Source organism: Haliotis rufescens, unplaced genomic scaffold, assembly GCF_023055435.1.
Source record: "Haliotis rufescens isolate VD_foot unplaced genomic scaffold, xgHalRufe1.0.p SCAF_9, whole genome shotgun sequence".
In the NCBI taxonomy this organism is placed as follows: domain Eukaryota; kingdom Metazoa; phylum Mollusca; class Gastropoda; order Lepetellida; family Haliotidae; genus Haliotis; species Haliotis rufescens.
The window spans coordinates 42151173-42174239 of record NW_025964383.1 but is presented as its reverse complement, the minus strand read 5'-3'; the positions used below and the strand labels follow the sequence as shown (position 1 = coordinate 42174239).

Genomic DNA, 23067 nt, shown 5'->3' with positions numbered 1-23067 from the left:
ATGGAGGATTAATATCAATATATTTTTCTATGCCCCTGTCGTACAGATCCTTTGAACACACATGTTCATCCCCGGGTAAACCTCAAAATAATTCGAAACCTGAAATAATTCTAAAGTATAACACATTGTGAAATTTTCAATTCGTGATTATATTGATTATGTAGAAATAACTTTCTGTATTGTTCTGTCTGTTTGTTGTAACAAATCGTCCTGTCTTTCGCGAACGGAGCGCGGCAACATCGCGTCTCAGTCGCAAGGGTGGGCAGTTTACCACGTAGTGTACCACCTGCCTATCTTTCTCCTCATCTACACCAGCTGTAATCGCAACCTCATCAATTCCTCCATGGCGATGCCCCCTACCTCCTCTTGCTAAATAGACCAATTGTTTCGCATTAGACCGCTAGCCACCGCTATCCGGAACATACACGTCCACCAGGCAAACAAGCTGCTTTATTTACTTCGGTACTGAGCATGATATACCTGGTAATCAGATACGTTAGAATTCCCTCACGTCTCAACGGTGGGTTATAACACCTGTGCATCTTAATTTGTTAATCGTTCCAGAAAATGCCGCGCCCTTGCTTTGAAAACTATAAGGTTCATTTTTGCATCTTTTACTTGGAAGCACCGCGATGTTGTTAGTGGTAGACTTACAAGACAAATAGCATTGATGTATAAATCCTGATATGCCAGAAAAGAGTTTGACTTGAATTACACAATGTACTTTTAAAGTCTTCACTTAAACCCACAGACCGTCAATTCGTACCAAGGGAAATCAGGTTTGTTGACGTTGTTGCAGCTGTTGTGCAGTAAACATATAAAAAAATCTCACAATAGATTCTTTTGAAATATATCATCACAAGTTTAACGTTTTACACTCCCAGGCTTGTCGATACATATCACTGGCAAGGTAGGCACATTTTTATGGATAACAACTTTTTTAATACAGTAAAAATCGACGTTTCGGTATAACTAATGTAATTATTTTATACATAGAATAAACAATGCTCTTGACGAACAACATACAGTCGAGCCTCCTTATCTCGAACTTAGCCATCTCAATTGTACCGATACGTCGAACCTGTTCACCCGTCCCGACCAACCCACTATAAATACGACCCGTGAAGATTTCGGGGTAGAATAGGTCTTCAGGACCCATGCGAGCCGTAAAAGGTGACTATGCTTGTCGTAAAAGGCGACTGACGGGATCGGGTGGTCTGGCTCGCTGACTTGGTTGATGCATGTCATCGATCCAAATTGCGTGGATCGATGCTCATGATATCAATCACTGGAGTGTCTGGTCCAGACTCGATTATTTACAGACCGCCGTCATATAGCTGGAATATTGCTGAGTGCGGCGTAAAACAACAAACAAAACAAAACCACTATAAATACATACAAAAACACAAAGCGCTATCTCGAACCTTGGCCCCGGCCATACATAATGTTGTACCTTTATTTCGAAGTCTACAATGGTTCTTTACATAATTTCTGCTAAAAAAATCTCATTTCTTATGTCGATTTTTTTTCTACTGAGTGTATTCCGTATCATCATACCGCCTCTTGACGGCCTCACCTGGCAACAATATATGTACCTGACATATGTGCCCCATCCAGCCCAGTGAATGCCTGATGATTCAAGACTCGTACATCAGTGGTATGTGACGCAATCTCGATCAATATAGAGTCTAATTCCTGCGCTAAATAGGTAATCGTCGCTGATAATAGCCAGTCAATTACACCAAGGTGAAAAAAGAATTCTAAATGTGAGCTTATACGCATCACACTTAAAACAAATTTGAAGTTTAATGCCTGCAGGAACGCGCATGGTGTTCGTAAAGCTGCAATCAAGCCCAGCATCTGCCTCCATGTAGACGATCCCCCCGCTCGACCCTCATGGGCGTGGAACGTCTGGATCGGCAAGATGTAACACAACAGGTGAACCGGAAGTATTACAGCAATGCGCATGCGTATAATGACCATATGCTGAATCTTCAGAGATAACGAAGGGATATGGTTGTCATTACGTACAGTTGTATGGGATCTATATGTGTTTATTACCGAGGCTTTGAAGAAAAGAAAACAAAGCTTAAAATGATAGCAACCAGTCTCGGCTATTACCCCTGGGGTAGTGGCGTCAGTGGATGGGGGTTGTCGTGGCCGCGGCAACGCTGGTGGTTATCATATGTGAAATGTACTTATTGACCCTGCAGCCGGTGTGGGATTGCATGGGGAAAATAGGAAGACGGACAGACATCAAGGTAGCAGATAATGAAATAATAATTGCAGAAGTAAGTCAATATTCAGAGAATTGATGATAATGTCATGGAACAGATGTCGGCATATCCGAGAGGGCATTACGTGTTAGACGCCACGGTGCTCTCTCTCTCTCTCTCTCTCTCTCTCTCTCTCTCTCTCTCTCTCTCTCTGTGGGTACACTGACTTCGAGCCGACCAGTCCTTATTTTATCACCTTAATACCGAGCACCAGGCAGGGTAACAACAAGTACCAACTTTGAACGTCAATTGACATGACGCGGCCGGGGCGGTAGTAGTAGTTGTAGTAGTAGTAGTGGTGGTGGTAGTAGCAGTAGTAGTAGTAGTGACAGTAGTAGAAGTTGTCGTAGTAGTTTTTGTTGTAGTTGTTGTGGTAGTGGTGGTAGTAGCAGTAGTAGTAGTAGTAATAATAGTGGTTGTGGCAGTAGTCCTTATGGTAGTAGTAGTGATAGTAGTAGTTGTTGTCGCAGTTGTTGTAGCAACGGTTGTGAACGCGGAATGCAAATACACCCAAGCTAGCTTGTAATAAACAGTCAAATACTGCAACCTGAGCATGACCTCGACCATCTTACTATTTCATAGTAACTCACGTATGTCCGATATGTCACTGAACATGCACATGTTCGTTACGACGTGCATACAACAGGGAGTTGCCCTTCAAATCTGAGACTTAACCGCCCATACCCGATTCATTTCTAGAAATCGGAACTACTCGCAGACAGGCGATCCGCCATGCTGACTACAACAGCATATGGATGTGGCGTCTACACTCCAGAACGAGGCTGTAAGGTCACGTCAATTGACACTGATCACGTTCCGTCCCATGACTTCCACTCGTTGCACGTGCACCTAGAGCGCGGTGACCTGGTACGGCACGTACAGGACAAGAGGTGCTGGTTTAACATTCAACAATGATGAAGCGGTAAAATCAGCAGTCCAGGTGTGTGAGTATACAGTGAATGTATTTAATATGTGATCAAAGAGATATCCGACTCAATTGAACTCCTTTGTATTGCAATTAGTAACAGATATGTGGCGTTGTATTTATTTTGTTTGTTCAAAAGGCGTTTTGTCTCTTGTCTTTTTGCACCTAATGCATATGCATTGGAATAAACTTCATATACCTGCGTTCACGTCAACAAGTCATCGGCGCATCTCCGAAGCAGCCATCAAGTATAGCAATTAGTGATATATATATATATATATATATATATGTGTGTGTGTGTGTGTGTGTGTGTGTGTGTGTGTGTGTGTGTGTGTATTCAGTTCTTGTTTAGTCAATAGGCGTATTGTCTCTCAAAATACATCCTGTTCTGAAACAATGAAACGTACGTCATGAACTGGCGTTAACGTACTCGAAAGACCCGGATGCACGTTCTCGATAAGCCACTCATGACCAGTTCGGATGATTCTGCCTGGGAATTAAGTATTGGTGATGCTTACAGCCAAGTGTCAAACAACTAATACCGAATTCCACAGCATATGCATCGAGGTATATGTTTCTGGACCCTGTTCAAAAAAGAGATCTTAGCATTAGGATGATCGTAGCTCCCATACTTTAACATAGCCTTACGATAGTCGTAGCACTAAGATCGCTTTGTGGAACAGGGCCCTGGTGCCATCCTGGTATGTCATCAACGGACGATATGCACATGCATGCATTACTGGCACAGCATATCACTGTCTTCAACAACGCCATAGACATGTGTTTCATGCTACTTCTGGTATATCAGCGACGGATGATATCCACATGCGTGGATTGTTAACACTGCATATCTACGTCTACGATAATGCAATGATTTAACGTTTTAAATCAAGCCCTGAAGCATGATGCCGAATTCTACAAACTCAATATCATAAACATTAAGGTTGCGGTTGCTCCGTTATCCAAAGCTATCGTAGCGCCAAGATGGCCCTTATTCTCATACTTTAACACAGCTAACAGCCAAGATCTGTTTCTGGAACGGGGCCGTGGTATGTTTTACGGGTGATCTGCACATACATGCATTATGACTGAAGCATATCAATGTCTACGATAGCTCTATAGATTACAATGCCAAAATTGGAGAAGGTCGCTTTACCTGGCCACCTGTGTTGAAGTTCAGAGGTAGGGCACTTGGGAAGCACACGAGCTAAATATGTTGGCAGATGCTAGTAGAATTCCGACCATTAACCGCAGGTATACGAAAACAAACTGTTTTCTGTATGGCTAGATTTTGTATTGATAGAATTTGTTTCCACAATAAGCACTGGCTTTATTTATACTGCAGCAAGCTGACATTCGAGGCGGTGTCGTGGACGAAGCAAATAGGGCGGAAATATGCCAGACTTTTTACTTTTTTCTATTTTTTTACCAGATCTCATTATTCCATATTCGCCTTACTTTATTGTGGTACAATCTTAACGCCTTATCACCCATGTCCTTAAAACAACACGGATCCTTACAACAGAGATATCAGACATATCTATTGGAGCGAACAGACCTTCCAGAATCCAGGCTATGATATCACATGGAGAGGTCTATATCCGCCTTGTGATAATATAACGCCAATGATAAACAGAAAATCGACCAAAAAAATGATATATATTTTTCGAAATCCGGTAGGATTTCAATGTAAAGGATGACTCAGTGAATCTCGGCTGCTAGGAACGCTGAAAGAAGTTTTTCTTGTCAAAACAGCCAGGTGTGCTTGTCTTCCAGAACAGCCAAGTAGGGTTCTTTCGTAAAAAAGTTTCAAAAGAAAAATGAAGGAGCTCGTAACTAAAATGTATTGGTTTTCACAGAGCGAAATCGCAGTAGGAAGGAGCTTAGGGAATTCTGGGTGGTAACCTATTTGGACAATTCAAACAAACTATAAGAAGGTAGACGCTGCTGGCTCATATAAGTGTGGATGCAACTGGTAATAGGGTGATGTGTTTTCGAAAGGGGGAGGGATGAAGGAGATGTAAGGACGGGGTGTGATAGACTCAGGGTACAGAGAATGAGAGGAAGGAAGAGACGGATTCGAAAGAGAAAGACCAGGGAGGTGTGATCACGGAACAGTGTGGTAGACCCGCAGTACACAGGGTTGGATCAAGGGAGAGAGGGATTCGAAAGAGAAAAAAACGGAGGGGAGGGGTTACATGTGGGGCACGCGAGGGAGGAACAGGGCAAAGAGGACAGAGGAAAGGGTAATGAGAGAGCGAAGAGGGAGAGACAGGAGAGACAAGGAAGGGTAATGGTGAGAGCGAAGAGGGAGAGACAGGAGAGACAAGGAAGGGTAATGGTGAGAGCGGAGAGGGAGAGACAAGGAAGGGTAATAAGGAGAGAGGAGAGACAAGGAAGGGTAATGGGGGAGCGGAAAAGGAGAGACAAGGAATGGTAATGGGGGAGCGGAAAGGGAGAGACAAGGAAGGGTAATGGGGGAGCGGAAAGGGAGAGACAAGGAAGGGTAATTGGGGGGAGAGCGGGGAGGAGAGACAGGAAAGGCGTGGAAGGGCAATAAGGGAGAGAGCGGAGAGGAGAGACAGGAGAGAAAAGGAAGGGTAATGAGGGAGAGAGCGGAGGCCAAAAGCGGTGACGGGCAGGGGGCCAAAGGGAGGAGAAGATTGAAAATGAGTGTCTTTAAAAGAGGTGAGGTGAGGTGAAATTGGGTTTAACGTCGCGTCCAAGATTATTGCACATATATAGCGACGTGCATGTACTTGTGTGTGTGGCTGCTTGTACTAGTCCGGACTGATGCCGATTTATAGTGCTAGCTCACTGAGATACCATGCCGCAGTTTAACATGAATACCCCACTCAGACACAGTATACTGACTCGGAGCCGACCAGTCCTTGTTTTAGACCCTTAATGCCGAGCGCCAGACAGTGTAACAACAAGTACCATCTTTAAATGTCTATCGGTATGACGCGGCCGAGGATCGAACCCCGGGCCTTCCGCTCTCTGGGCGGACGCTCTACCACTAGACCACGGAGGCGGTCATCTTTAAAAGAGAAGGGAGAGACATTAGTGAAGTAGAAGAGTTAGGGATCGTGAACAAGAATGAGTTCTTGTATAACATAATTAGCCCCACAAATATTCATGACCCTGAAATTTTTGTTCGGGATATATAGAATGAGTGAGTGAGTTTGTTCTGAAGCCGCTTAGATATATTCAAGTGTGTCTGTTTGAAGCGAGAGGAAAACCCGATGTGATGAAGGTACCAGACGTTTTCCCGTCCCGAAACCGAGCAACCCAAGTGCTGACAAACCTAGAAAATCATAAAGTTCTATATGTACAGTGAAGATACAAGGTGATCACATATACACAAATGAACGTATACTACAACACACAAGGTGCGTCTACTCATTAGCATCACGACCAGCAAGTTCAATGCCCAATAGCTCTAGATTCCCCAATATAGTTTCCTGTTGATCTGTACTGGCGATATCCTTCTTTACACACAGCGAGAGCGACCACTAACAGCTGCCACATAGTCTCTGAGTGGCATGTAGTAGGTCAGATGGAAGATGTAGTCTGCAACAGTTACCTAACTGTCGGAAGGGAAGGATTCACAGATAGTTCCCCCAGGATCGGGGGCACGGGTGGCCCAGTCGTCTAAGGCGCCGCGATTCGCTGTGCAGAGTTGCGTCCCTTGGGCACGCCAGAACCTATGATTGTGGGTTCGAATCCCGGTTCGCCCCAATTATATTTCTAGGTTTGTCAGCACCATACCCGTGCTCGTGGGTTTCACCGAAGTGGTAAACGTCTGAGACCTGCATCACTTCGGGTTTTCCTCCCACATTAAGCTGACACGCCGTGATATAACTGGAATACTGTTAAAAGCGGCGCTAAACCCAACTCACTCACTCCCCCAGGATGAGTGAGTGAGCAATACTCCAGCAATATCACGGCGGGGGACATCAGAAATGGGCTTCTCACATTGTACCCATGTCGGGAATCGAACCCCCTACCAGTATGAGACCCGTGAAGATCCGGGGTAGAATAGGTCTTCAGCAACCCATACTTGCCGTTAAAAGGCGACTAAGCTTGTCGTAAAAGGCGACTAACGGGATCGGGTGGTCAGGCTCGCTGACTTGGTTTAAACATGTCATCGATCCCAATTGAGTGGATCGATGCTCATGATATTAATCACTGGATTGTCTGGTCCAGACTCGATTACTTTACAGATCGCCGTCATATAGCTGGAATATTGCTAAGTGCGGCGTTAAACAACATACCAACCAACCCACCAGTATGAACGTCAATCGTTACATGTTCTGACATCACAGCAGACCACACTCCTCTTGGATTTTGGTTGTACAGATATAAGAACAACGCAAGAGAATAATAAGATTCCATTGGGCATAAAAGGAAAAATAGCGGTAAAAAGTTTATGAATGGATCACTGAAAATCGGTGATGACACCAGGTGTTCGCGAACGTCCACGTACTGACACTGATTGCCCAATTAACAATACGATCACAACCATACACCCACAATTCATTCTGTTTGTTCGGTATATATATAGAGAGAGATATTCTGGCCTTTACATACTCCACGTACCCACGGCTCTCAAGGAGTAGGACTGTTGAGAGTGTTCCTCCTCACACTGCACGAGTAGATAATCGCATTTCTCCCGGATAGGACATATTTTCTGTCTTGAAGGCATCTGGGTTCTTATCTATAGGAATCTGTGGGTTGTAGAATGCATCAGCTTCACTTATCTGACAAAGGTGGTTGGTAAACGATTCATATAATAGGAGTAATTTTCTCTTAAGTACCAGCTTACGATTGTCGTAAATTCCTGTTTTATGGTTCCAGATGTTGAGTTAAATTCTGTTGCTGTTAAAGTTACCGGATTACGGTTCTCGTAACTGTTTTCGACAATTGCAGTAGTCTCAGATTGCGATTGTCGTAACTGTTTCTTCCAACAGTTTCAGTTTATCATTGTCGTAAGTGCTTCAATATTCAATATAATATCACCGAAATTGTTTCTTGTAGTGTTTCCAGATTACGACTGTCGTTGCATTTCGTAGTCACAAATTTCGATTGTCGTAAGAGCCTAATCACTGTTTATGTCAAACGTATTTTATTAGGGATTCCGTCTATGGCGTCGCGATTCGCTGTGTAGAGTTGCGTCCCTTGGGAACGCCAGAAACCTATGATTGTGAGATCGAATCCCGGTTCGCCCCGATTATGTTTCTAGGTTTGTCAGCACCATACCCGTGCTCGTGGGTTTCACCGAAGTGGTAAACGTCTGAGACCTGCATCACTTCGGGCTTTCCTCCCACATCAAGCTGACGCGCCGCGATATAACTGGAATCCTGTAAAAAGCGGCGTTAAACCCAACTCACTCACTCACTCACTCGTTACAGTTTCCGTCCATTGCATTATTGCCCGATTACGATTTAGCCATGAACTGATCATGGCAGAGCGTCAAACGACTCTTGCACAAACGTTGTTTGATCAGGGTTACAACATGTGGAGGACATTTCCAAATTTGATGCATCACTGACAAAATTAATGTCCGATGCAATTCCCCATTCTGACTTGGACCATATATTCTTTAGTTATTCAGGGGAACAATTGACATGTCTTTGCATGTGTGTGACAGGTGACACCGGTTGGGCAGGCGAGGTTCACCTTTTGGCGACATTTGTTTTTCACTATGTGATAGTGATTCATAAGCACGTGTTTACGATATAGTCGAAATCGTACCATATACTCTGCTTATAGCATGATTATGGAAAGAATTTTGTCGCTTTTATTTCAATGGTTCCGACCGCCTCCGTGGTCTAGTGGTAGAGCGTCCGCCCGGAGAGCGGAAGGTCCGGGGTTCCATCCCCGGCCGAGTCATACCAAAAAGACGTTTAAAGATGGTACTTGTTGTTACCCTGTCTGGCGCTCGGCATTAAGGAGCTTAAACAAGGACTGGTCGGCTCGGAGTCAGTACACTGTGTCTGAGTGGGGTATTCATGTTAAAATGCGGCATGGTATCTCAGTGGGCTAGCACTATAAATCGACATCAGTCCGTATTACTACAAGCAGCCACACAAACACACAGACGTACATGCACGTCGCTATATAAGTGCAATAATCTTGGAAGCTACGTTAAACCCAATTTAACCTCACTTTCAATGGTTCCAGGTGCGATTGTTGAAATAGAAGAGTTACTGAATTTGTTTTTGTATAAATACTACCCCAATATGAGTTTTGTAACTTGTCTTTTTTGCAACAGTAGTGGGATGTGATCGCCGTACATTGTTCGCTCCCACATACCAGGTTACGGTAGTTGTAAAAGCTTCCATCATCTCATCTATGTTTGGATACAGCGAGGTGACAGCTTCGAGAGCGGCGGAAACGCATCAGCAGGCACCAGACACGTAGCAGCTATCCGTCTGTCTGTCCGAGAATGTTCGGAACATCCACCCTTGTACCAACTGTCAGTGAGATCGGGAAGCAAAGAAATATAACCTGTCAGGCCCACACTTCACAAGTAACGAAATAAATCGGGAGGAACGCAAAAATAAACCACATTCTCAGAACGATAGATCTGTCTCACTTTGACTGTTTTGGCGTACGAGAAGTGTCGAGAATAGACAGTGAATGCCCGCGAAGGTCATGGATAAAAATCTAAGAAGGGCAATAAAATAAACTGTTCAGTAAGGGGAAGACAGTGTTTCCAATGATGCACATGTCTGTTGGTGTGGATGGTTCCGTATGTTCCCTGGGGAACACGGAAGGGTCTGGGCGGTGATGATGTAACGAATTGTTGTTTTGTTGATGGTTTCCGATCCGCATGCCAGAAACAGTATGGTTTCAATTTCAAACCGACTTTCAAATTTGTAAATAAACCCTTAACCATGATAGGTGTTAGAGAGCGGTAATTAGATGAGGGCTGACACATAAAAACGGAAATTGTTATTTTTTGGAGAATGGTAAACACTTGTCTGCAAGTTATATTTCCGTTTTGAACCCGTGTATAGTTTCAAAACATGCGGGGTGATATCCCCGTGAGTCTTAGACCCGAAAAAGGAGTTGAGTGAATGTGACTTCCTGACATGTTTCTTCCTCCAAAGTAAATATTTTGTAAATTCTGACAGGGCTTAAGATTGAATCACAGTTTGTACAGAAAGGCGTCAACAAGCACCTACTACAGAACATGTTCTTGTTGTCATATGGTTCTGAGACTACAAGAGTTTCCGGATATGCCAAAACAACCCATTGTTTTATTATAGTTGGCAGTTGGTACTCCCGTGCAACTTGTAGCAGAACATAAAGAACCATCTGAAGAATTTTCAGCATGTCTTTTAGTCTTCCGCGTCAGGAATAATTTACAAGTCATGTTGCTTCTGCCGTCAAACGCAGGTCTGTCATGAAGCTAGTTATTTAGACTGTAGGTACATGTGAGTTGTCACTGAACGGCTGAGATATAGGACTAGACGACTATGCTGCTTGACATGGCATGGCTGGTGGATCAGTTAGTGTTCTACACGAACGTGACTGTTTTACATGGCGTGACTGCTTGAGTAGTGACTGTGCCATGCTGCTGTACTTGGCGGCAAGGCGTGACCACTGATTCAGTCATTGTTTTATGCTGTTGTACCTGTTGACAAGGCGTGACTGTCTTTCAAGCCTCATCGTTTCAGTGGTTTGGCAATAACTCGTTTTCATTGTGGCGTCTTGTGATGCATGTGGGACAATATGCTGAAGTTTCAGTTTCTCTGGGCGCTACGTATGTACACTGCCAACTGGATATATGCATAGGAGTGATGCCAGAGGTGTACATCAACGTTCAAGCTCGTTCTCTGTGTCAAAGAGACTTGTTCTGAAGGAAGTGGTGTCTCCTCAGAATTTATGAGTAAGGTTTTGTCGTCTCCGGAATTGTGTGTGTGTGTGTGTGTGTGTGCGTGCGTGTGTGTGTGTGCGTGTGTTTGTGCGTGTGTGTGTTTGTGCGTGTGTGTGTGAGCGTGTGTGTGTGCATGTGTGTGTGTGTGTGTGTGCGCGTGCGCGCGTGTGTGTAGGGGGAATGGGTGTGTGTAGGGGTGATGGGTGATGGGGGGTATTGTTTTGTCTGAAATAAATTGAGGAAGATATTTTCTAATCCAAAATACAATGAGGAGAATATTGCCTTCTTCGAAACGGAATAAGGGAGACAGATTGTTGTCGCATCCGACATGCAATGGGGAAGAGTGCTGTTTTCTCTGAAATGAAACGAGGAATGTTATTGTCGGCTCCGAAATGCATGTGAATGTGAGTGAGTGGATGACTGAATGTGGGGGTAGTGTAAGTGATGGAGTTAGTGAGTAGGTGGGTTGGTGGGTGGGTGGGTGTTTGAGTGAGTGGATGACTGAATGTGGGGGTAGTGTAAGTGATGGGGTTAGTGAGTAGGTGGGTTGGTTGGTGGGTGTGTGGGTGTGTGAGTGAGTGGATGACTGAATGTGGGGGTAGTGTAAGTGATGGAGTTAGTGAGTAGGTGGGTTGGTTGGTGGGTGGGTGGGTGTGTGAGTGAGTGGATGACTGAATGATGGAGTAGTGTAAGTGATGGAGTTAGTGAGTAGGTGGATGGGTGGGTGTTTGAGTGAGTGAATGACTGAATGTGGGGGTAGTGTAAGTGATGGAGTTAGTGAGTAGGTGGGTGGGTGGGTGAGTGGATGAGGGGTTTAGAGTTTAAGTTTAGGGATGAGAAAATGCGTTCCTTGGTAGTTGCACGGGCGGTGAATTGAGCGAAGGGATGAGTATGCAAGTGGGCGTGTGCGTGAATACGGTTTTAAGTTGCTTGCTAGTGACTTTTATTGCTTCACAAACAGATTACATTACCAAGAATGGTCATCACAAACATAACTCGACGTCATCAGGAAACCAACGATTTCAACCCAACCATATAAAAGCTGCCTTTCCCAACACCATCCGCATCAAACAAAATGCCGGTGTTCTCACACATGTGTGAAAACCGATCCTCAAAGAAACATCACCATGTTGCATGGTCAAAACCCCGTTTGAATTTGATCAGCTGCTTGTACACTTAATACCAGCAATAAATGTATGTTTCAATATTGACGGATGGAAAAATTATACAAACACCTGTCTCTGAAGATCTTGCACATCACCCCTACAATCCCAACACAACCGTAATAAATCAACAACGTCATTTAATAAACCCCCAGCACCTACACGTTGCACAAGAAGAACTGTTATCAATGCGCGAATAATCAGTATGTAGACTGTCTGCCTCTGCAACAGTTCTGTATTGAACATGCTGGAAAACGTTTAAATAAAAACGTATGTACTTTATGTCATCTAAAGATGAGGAGGAAACCACGGTTTTAACAGACTGCTTCACATGTTCAGGATTACGGAGCGTGCTAGACTAACATCTAGTCTCTGAAATGAACATATTTTACAGAAAAAAAAAGTTGTTTAACTATACATATAAAATATAATAAAAAGGAGCCCAGAGACTTTCTTGATACTGCAGTAAGCTAGACTTGCCAAACATTATAGACTTGCATGGGCTGTAGTGGATATATTTGTTTCTGGGTCGGTATGACACACTAGGAGCCTGCCTGCAGATTCAATTACACGAAATCACATTTCATTATTTTCGTTAGCATAATATCAGCAATTCTACGCTTTGATTATTTCTCCACCAGAGTGTTTGTTTATCTTGTGAGGTTTACATGTTGGAGGTTTTGAGATTAGAATAACTGCTATATGCATAACGTAAGCTATGCAAGCATATTAAAGGACCAAAATGAAAACATACGTGCCTTGAATAATATCGTTAATGTTTAGAACACGGTAGAGTGAGTGAGGGGGGTTTACGCCACTTATAGCATATAATCGAATCAGAACCAGAGAATCCAGTGATTGATAGTATGGGCAACGATCCACGCTGCAGTCACCGAACATGACCATCGATCCATTATGTCGCCCAGGTAAGTGTAGGTTGCAGGGGATCATTTCCTACCCTGAATCCACACGTTTTGTTTTTAAACAATTGCTGATCATGACTGGTCATCCCAGCGTCCTCCAAGAAGAAGTTTGTGTGATTGTTTGTTGCTAAACGCCGCGCTCACCAATATTTCAGCTATATTACGGCGGTCTGTAAATAATCAGCGAGCATGACCACCCGATCCTGTTAGTCGCCTCTTACGACAAGCACAGTCGCCTTGTACAGCAAGCGAGTTGCTGAAGACCTATTCTACCCCGGATCTTCACAGGTCCAACGAAGAAGTGAGGGAATTGATGGATGAATTGGAATTTCACTAGGATTTTTTTTAATTTTGGACAAGGGGACATGTTGTCACATGACGTCTTGAAAATCCGAGTTTAAATTATTTTGAATAGATAAATATAACTATTTTTTTAATTTCCTTCTGTTATCTAATATTCGTTGTTCTTGCTCTAATAAAACACTAACTGTGACTCAATAATGTTGTTCTAAGGTGTATACATGAAATTTATGACTCAATAATAATAATAATTATAATCATAACAATTCAGGAGAATATTAATTGTCCTTTGACATCATCATCATCATCATAACAATTCAGGAGAATATTAATTGTCCTTTGACATCATTATCATCATCATAGCAATTCAGGAGAATATTAATTGTCCATCGATATCCACACACAAGAAGCGGACCAGGTGAAATTCATTTGTCTGTTACCTCCCTGACGAGAAAACAACAAATAAAAATAACATGTCGGTCAACAGCGGCCGAGGACTGAATAAACTGCTTTTACTATTTAACGCGCAGTCGCTTATACGCCCGTTACAATTACACATGTATGTAAAGACAACATCCCAGTTTCACGCCCGTCGTGACCTTTACTGTGTTTACGCATGCGTCAACCTTTCTCTAAGCTAAATAAACTGAAGAAGGAAATGCAGTATAGAGGAGGCGATGATGACACCCCGTAGACTTCTACACACACTCGCAAGGCATGATGGGAATACTATGGCCGAAGTAGGAGATGTACGCGCGGAGTAGATACTTACGGCGTCAGCGAGTGCTCGTTCAATGTGACGTTCTGTTTGAAGTGTCAAGGATTTACGTGTGCCACGCCGACTGAGGTCGATACTTGAGTTTAAAAACAAATACCAGTGCTCCGGGTTATGACAGCATAAAGATACATTCTGAAGCATTTGCATGAGTTTCTCCTGTTTGAGGGATTCTGGAAATACAGTAAATCTGTCATGGCGGGAAAAGCCTCAAGGAGGTCTCCTCTGATTTACGCTGGACGAAAAGTATATATCTGTCAGCTTGGAAAGTGCACGAAATGGTCATGCATCTCCGGCTTATGTTGGTTGGTTTGTTGTTTAACGCCGCACTCAAGCAATATTCCAGCTATATAACGGCGGTCTGTAAATAATCGAGTCTGGACCAGACAATCCAGTGATTAATATCATGAGCATCGATCCACGCAATTGGGACCGATGACATGCATCAACCAAGTCAGCGAGCCTGACCACCCGATCCCGTTAGTCGCCTTTTACGACAAGCATAGTAGCCTTTTACGGCAAGCATGGGTTGCTGAAGACCTATTCTACCCCGGATCACGGCTTATGTACCGCCTCCGGGGTGTAGTGCATAGAGCGTCTTCCCGGAGAGCGGACAGTCGGTGGTTCGATCCTCTGGACACGTCATACTAAAAGACGTGAAAAGATGGTACTTGTTGTTACCCTTTAAAGTAGCAGGGTCTGGCCGAATGTGTCTGAATGGGATATCCACGTCAAACTTCGGCAAGGTAGCTCAGTGGACAAGCACCATAACACCGGCATACATGCGGACTAGTACAAGCAGCCACTCACATATGCTGATGTAAGAGTATGTGTGTGTTTGCTCGTGTGTGTGCGTTCGTTCATCCGTAAGTGTGTGTGCGAGTTTTTGTGCGTGCGTGTGCGTCCATGTGTGTGTGTAAAAAATACTGGAAAAACTACATTTACTTGACACGCTAACGCTCTTACGCGGCGTGTCCCCGAAGCAAAGTATATTCAGAGGCATGGTGTGAATTTAGGGTGTGTAAGAAACAGATTAGTACACGAGTGTCTGTCAGATTCCATCTTACAACGAAAGCGAGTTGAACACTTTTTAGGCTATCGCCATGGATCAGCCATTCAGGGAACTGGAATTCGATCTCACACATACGTTTGATACTAGCTTGGCGATGTATCGAAAAACAATAAAATATGTTTGATGAAAGACGCACTCGCGATGCTGTTGCAGATACGTGTAAACCAACAATGAACATGTACATGTATGTTGGTCGAAATAAGAAAGGTGCAACACAGAGATGCCTCGAATAGTTTCAAGCGTACTTCACAATCCATCAGTAAGTGATCGTGGCAAACAGCTTCACTGCGTGTCCTATCTCTAAGTGTCTAATGAATATATACAGTAACGCATCTGTCATATGTAAGCAAACACTCCTTGCTCCGCGTTCATGCTCACGCGCGTGAGAGAACCAGGGAATGAGGGAAAGTATGAATGTGATAGAGAGAGAAAGCGAGAGACAGAAAGCAAGACCCAGAGTGACAGATCATGTGAGAGTAAGGAAGAGTGTGTGAGAGTGAGAGAGGAAGAGCGTGTGAGTGAGGGATCGAGAGAGTGTACAAGAAACGTAAGAGAAATTTCTCTGAAATTTGTTTAGGACCAACAACACATTATTATTTAGAACATCCACCACGTTTAGTGAACGATTTATATATTTTTATAACACATGAAGACAAATACAATGATGAAGACAAGTATTTCTTTTCCAACATTAAATTTGAATCGAGAACAGATTACTTTTCTCTAAAAAAAGATCCCAATCCTAATAACGTATGGTCTGTTTCATACGCAGAAGTAATAGCGAGGTGTAAGGTATTACCCCAGCCACACCAATAATTAAAACGTCAATGCCGTCGCAAACACGATGCTTGCAAGGGATCGGTCATTAGATATTCTTACGGCGTTGGGGCTGGGATGTTATTGATAAAAATATAATGTGCTGCAGGTTTTTGAAAATAAAATTGCCCGCCTCAAAAATGACATTACAGGCGGCACCCCCTCCCCCACCCCACCCCCACCCCCAGAATATCAAATGATCGGTCCCTTAGCTATGTAATGTGCTCCTTATGGCTACGGTAAGCAACACGCTTCTTGTTTCCTTGGCATTTACCGGCAAGCACGTGCAGCCCTCTCAACTATCACACTGACGCTTGTTATCACACAGTCCAATATTTTTTCACTTGAATAAACATATTTAGTTGTGAGGCCGAAAAGGCTAAACGCACGGTATTTTTGAAATAATGCAATATACAATACAGCGGTGTGTTGGACATGTGCTCATGATACACTCTAAGGGGGTTGTAGAAAGAAAGTGGTAACTTCTTTGCTGCCAAAGATATATTGCATGGAGAAAGAATGCTGATGTTCCTAAATCATTCCTGTCACCTGTTTCTTATAACCAGTAACTACCGTTGACGTGTTTGTCGCGTAATGGGTGACCTGGGCCCACTTGCACAAAGCGATCTTAGCGCTACAACTATTGTAAGCCTATGTTAAAGTATGGGAGTTACGATCATCTTAGCGCTAAGATCGCTTTGTGCAAGTGGGCCCAGGTGGTTAAGCGGCATCGTGTCTCGAGAGCGTAGTTTCTTTACACCTTTCAACCAGAAATTACTTTTAACATCTTTGTCACGTAATGGTGACCTAGCGGAGTGTCATCATGGCGATGTTCAGATTCCTTCACCATGGCCGCCATGATCTGGTTTGAATAGTAATTCATGACTAACGCATAAAACAACATTCATTCTCTTCACGGATTTGTAGAAGTGAATTTCGAAAAGTTGTAGTTGTGTTTGTAGAAAACGATGTCACTGTTGAACAGCCGTTGTATCGTTGTTTCGTTGTATGTGTTAAGAATTAAAACTATTCAGCTAATGTGTGAGTCAAATTAGTTTTCTTTCGGTAATATGTCCGTTATTATATATACTTTTATTATCCTTTTAGTATTTTGCATAAAATCCGTTTATGCAGTGAGTAAAGGATTGGATGTGTTGTGTTACGAAACGCTTACTTAACCGAGGACAAGAATTATCATAATTATTGCTAGAATAGGTCTTCAGCAACCCATACTTGCCGTAAAAGCCGACTATGCTTGTCGTAAAAGGCGACTAACGGGATCGGGTGGTCAGGCTCGCTGACTTGGTTGATACATGTCATCGATTCAAATTGCGTGGATCGATGCTCATGATATTAATCACTGGATTTTCTGGTAATGTCTCGATAATTTACAGACCGCCATCATATAGCTGGAATATTGTTCAGGTGCGGCGTTAAAAAACCAACCAACCAACCAACCAACGTCCTAAAATAGTATGCGGAAATCGCTAAGGCCGTATGTGTTAAAAAGTGGCTCCGATTTCAGAGAATAAATGGATGTACACTCATTATTTCATCAACTTCAGAAATAAAAGATTCACACTCAGTATTTCATCAACTTCAGAAAGACAGGACTTAAACAGTATTGTACCGACACCTTCCACTTCAGAGGTCGGTATTGGCCAGACTGACATACTGTTGAGGTCACAGGTGTGATATCTTGTCAGACAACAGATACCCGAGCTTCCAGATGTGTGCGTTCCATCAATTCATTACACCAGTCTTGACATCCCGTAGTTTTAAGAACCTTTGGCTATTCTGTTTGTTCAAATGTTTTGGTGTCAGATATCACGCGGAACAACAGCATATGGACCACTGACTCTGGAGGAGAACACCCACACGTTTCTCTCCTGACAGAGATTTGCGGGTGTTATTGTGTATTTGATGCTTGGAAAATTCAAATGTTAAATTTCCTTGCATCAAGTACTCAGTAACACATCAAAGTCGTGTGTTTCAGATTATTGGGATTTATAGCTGGGTTGTTCATTACAGAACTGGCAAAATAATATCTTTGGTTCGTTATCAGAACACATTCTTTGCGAAGGTAGTTTGAACTGGAGTGAGTGAGTGAGTCGGGTTTAACGCCGCTTTGTCGTATTCCCGTTATGTCACGGTGTATCAGCTTAATGTGGGATGAAAACCTGGAGGGATGCCGGTCTCAGACATTTACCATTTTTGTGAAACCGACGACAAACCTAGAAACATAGTCCGGCGGAACAGTGTGAATTGGAAGGGAACGCGCAGGTCATAAGGCCCTCAGACAAACAGGATGAGGAATCGTCTCAAAAATATTTGCCACAATGTATAATACTGGTCGGGAATATATATTATTATTTGGTTGTCGACTGAAATTTCTCCCCACCAGATTGTAAAGCATTGGATCAAAGACAAGAAAGAGAACTGTAAAAGTGTAACCATTTGACATTTGGAAGTTTGGTCTCTTCAAAATTTCAATGTTAAAAAGCTTCGTAAAGGCAGAAGCGGTGGACAAATAGAGTATGGTGTTAACTATGTATGTGTCATTAGTTGCTTGTAATAGATCAATAAATTCGTGTCCAATATGCTTTAAGTTACGTCCCTTTGGCAAGCAGGAAACCTGTTCAAAGCGGCGTTAAACCCAATCTCATTCACCCATATATATTCTCATCGCCCCCACTCTTCCTCCCCTTGGGCGGTAGGGCAGCATGTGGTTAAAGCGTTCGCTCGTCACGCCGAAGAACCGGGTTTGATTCCCGACATGAATACAATGTGAGAAGTCATTTCTGGGGTCCCCCGCCTTGATATTGCTGGAATATTGCTAAAAGCGGCGTAAAACCATACTCACTCATTCTTCCTCCCTTAATTTTCTCTTTCTACAAATCCCCCTTCTCTTCGTTTTCATCGTCTCTACCCCATCCCCCACCCATCCACCCATCCACCCAAACCCACCTTGCACTATCTATGTTCCCGATTGTCATTCCGACTTTAGGTAATAAGCCGCTCCACTGAATGTGAATATGTTTGCCAATACATCCCTTCCCGTCAGTAATGTCAGCACAGAAGGTAACTTTGCATGAGACTATTCCCGATGGGGGCCAGACTTCACAGGCCCTAAGGTAGCTCGCATTCAGCAAAAGTAAGGTTACCGTCTATTTTCAGAACGTTTATTTCGTCAAACGGAAAGTTAATGCCAAATGGAAGCACCTGTTTGAGATGCAGGTATACAGTCCATCAGATGATGTGAAAACAAACCATTGGTTTTCGCGCACATGCTTCATCATTGACAGCACAGTTATCGCTAACACCTGGTTGTTGGTTTGTTGTTTAACGTCTCACTCAGCAATATTCCATCTATATGACGGCGATCTGTAAATAATCGAGACTGGACCAGACACTCCAGTGATTGATATCACGAGCATCGATCCACGAAATTGCGATCGATGACATGCATCAACCAAGTCAGCGAGCCTGACCCCCGATCCCGTTAGACGCCTCTTACGACAAGCATAGTCGCCTTTTACGGCAAGCATGGGTTGCTGAAGACCTATTCTACCCCTGATCTTCACGGGTCGTATTTATAGTGGTTTGGTCGGGACGGGTGAACAGGTTCGATGTATCCGTACAATTGAGATGGCTAAGTTCGAGATAAGGAGGTTCGACTGTAACATGTCTTGAGTAGTATTGTTTGCAAAAAAATAAAATAAAGGTGAGATAATATAAAAGCAATACTCCACACCACGGAGTTTCTGTTATATAATTATTTTTATTATTATTATTATTATCATTATTATTATTAATAATAATAATAATAATATTGCAAGGGCCCTGAAGTGATGAGCCTAACCAGCCTGACTGTATTAGGATCACCAAAACCCTCTTTGCTGCATTTATTTTAATCTGTATTATAATAATAATAATAATGATGATAATGATAATAATAATAATTCATCACAGCACCTGCTTGTAATGCTCAATCCGCGTAGCAAATAAGTGTGAATCAAACTTTGGGAGTAACCTATCTAATTAAGAACGCACACAACAGAGTTTTAAATCATGCGAACACTCACCTTATTCAACAATCGGTTAAGACAAGGAAGCGGGGTTGCGGACACGTGTGTCAGACAAACGTTCTTAGAGATAAAGTACTCCGGCAGGTTTTAGCTTTACCCTTGGCTCCGGCGATCTCAGAGAATAATACCTAATCTTCACCGAGGATAAGTGACTAGATAGCAGGCAAAGTGGGCGGGGGATGAGAAGTTCGCACGTGCTACAAATCTGTTAAAAGCCAAGCAGAATGCTGCCAGTTTTGGCCAACGAGATCGCGCAACGTCACAAAAGTCTTAGAGCAGTAGCCTGGAATGTTTTTGTGTCGGTAGAGAATCCAGCTTAACTGAGAGATTAGGAATGGTGGGAGATCCCCGCTTGTCGTTCTCGCGCCGGAGATAACAAAGCTGGAAGGAGGGTATGCTGGGAAGATCAGATATATGAAATTAGCGGGATGGCTGGATGTGTTTCATGTGGTGTGCTCCAAGAGAGGGTAGGTCAGTTTGGGGTTAGGCATGCGGTGGGGGGAACGCTGGGAGACGTCTGTGTCAGCTGGTGGTGTTAGTGGCATGATCAGTTGAAGTTTCGAAATGATATGACATTTTGGAAGTGAGTGAGTGAGTGAGTGAGTGTTCACGCCGCTTTTGTGAGTGAGTGAGTGAGTGAGTGAGTGAGTGTTCACGCCGCTTTTGTGAGTGAGTAAGTGTTCACGCCGCTTTTGTGAGTGAGTGAGTGTTTTCACGCCGCTTTCAACAATACTCACGCAGGGGGGCTCAGTGGACTCAAACACGGTCCTTTGGCGTGCGAGTCATCACCCAAAATCCACATGGCTAACTCCGCACAGTAACATGTATAAATACATCTAATTACAATTTCACTACTACAATGGAAGATAATGTTTTCAAATCTTAAGCAAAAATGGGAGAGGGAGGGTATGGAGGTATACACCCTCCACCTCCGTTATGGACCAGGTGTCCTCTTTAAATAACATAAAGAAGCGCGTAAATAACCGGAAGATGTGGAAAACATTCATGTATCGCCTGTCACTTGGGGTGAGGTGAGGTGACATGGTGAGGTGAGGTGAGGTAAAAATTGGGTTAAGCGTCGCGTCCAAGATTATTGCACTTATATAGAGACGTGCATGCACGTGTGTGTGTCACTGCAAACACGGAAACGTCGTTTTTTTCCGTATATGGTCATTGGACGGAAAAACGACGTTATTTGGACGTTTTAAACCATCGTTTTTCCGTCCAAATAACGTCGTTATTTGACATCGGAATTTACTGGGAGAGAACGATAGCGTTAAGCTCCTCCCTTTCTAAATTGACATTGTCAATCAAGCAACAGCGTCTACCGGTATTTCTACTTCTCAGATTTCATTGGTCAGTCCCCGCGTGTTAGATGACAGGCCCGCGTTTGACGCTGCACTCGAAGCGCTTAGCGGAAGTACTGAAATCAATCGTTCTGCGCATGCGGATTACTTAATGCCTTGACCACATTTTCCGTTCTGTGCATGCGCGATTTCGCGTATTGTTTCCTAGATGTAATGTCACCACTATTTGACAATGTTTCATAAACACAGTCACGTGAAGGTTCGGAATCGTAACGAGTAACTCCATTTAAATTGAAGAGGATCCCCAGTGATATGGGAGATTCCAAGATGAAACTATTCTATGGCTATCTAGGCTGCCACCCAAACCGATCTAAACGGGACCCGATAGCTTATTGTATGCTATATAGTCATATGGAAGTGGACAAGAACTATACATTGTATTCCGGCCGATTGTTCTTGCATTTACTTATAAGTCAGGAAAATGGACTTAAAAGGGGAGTTGTTGAATGTAATTATTTTAATTATTAAATGTTGCCTAAACACTAATCTGGACGAACTTCTCATTGTTCTGTTTATGTCATCCTATATACTATTAGTATGTTACCGTTCTAAAGTCAACCTCTCACATAACATTATATTGTTCATAGTATCAAAGTTTAATCAACAATATCAACAGCAGCGATTTAAACCACTGAAACACCCAAACACAAGGCTGTTATCAAGCGCTAGTGCAGACGTGATGCATCGTAAAAACTGTATCGTGATGTCTTCAGAAATTCAATTATACTACGAGATAGTACGGCTAACGCTTACTCACCGGTGGAACAAAGACAATATCGCTAATACAGATATAACGTATTTGAATGTTAATACTAAAGACAAACAATCATTATTTTTGCAGTGACGATATAACACGTATACACGTTTATTGTTAACTTTCATCAGTTTTGCTCTTCATTTTAATAACTTTGTTTTCACATATATATGTAGCAATACCCGACAAGCATGTCCTACATAATTATGGGGCAGTTTTCAATCTTGTACTGACTTACTCTGGTGTTAATGAGAGAAGTTTATTGGCTTGTGTGTAAAACCCCGTTTTTCTGGTAATCCTATTATTACTTAGTTTATTTCTATCTAATGACACCCTGTTCTCTGGATCATGGCTCCGTGACTATCCATAACAGTTAAGATGAACATTCAGTTCAAGTAAATGAATGAGTTTGTTTTGACGCTACAGTCAGTCAAAAAACCAATGATGTGAGGTTTGATAACACACTTCTACCAGGTCGAACATCGTGGATCCTCATTTTCTGTCTAAAGAGAATCATAGTTCATATGCTAATCCATCTGCGAATACCCTCCCACTAAAGATGACCTTACATGTTGCTAAATCTATCATCTATTCCCCCAATCTCACCCACGCACGCGCACACACACACACACACACAACTGACCTAAATAACTTCGACAGGAAATACTGCTGATAGCCTTTGGTCAACTCAGCCGCGCCACCGCAGAATGTTCGTCCAAC

At 43.1% G+C, this 23067-nt stretch overlaps 1 protein-coding gene across 2 annotated transcripts in view; it reads right to left on the bottom strand.

Annotated features, from left to right (window-relative positions):
- The window catches only part of LOC124111072, a 71080-nt gene extending 50630 nt beyond the window's left edge, over positions 1-20450 (bottom strand). The window contains exon 1 of one of the 2 annotated variants that reach the window (XM_046470622.2): positions 20224-20450. The gene's annotated coding sequence lies outside the window, so the exon portion shown is untranslated. The remainder of the gene's footprint in view (positions 1-20223) is intronic. The other variant, XM_046470621.2, reaches the window with a different exon arrangement.
- Between the last annotated feature and the right edge of the window lie 2617 nt (positions 20451-23067).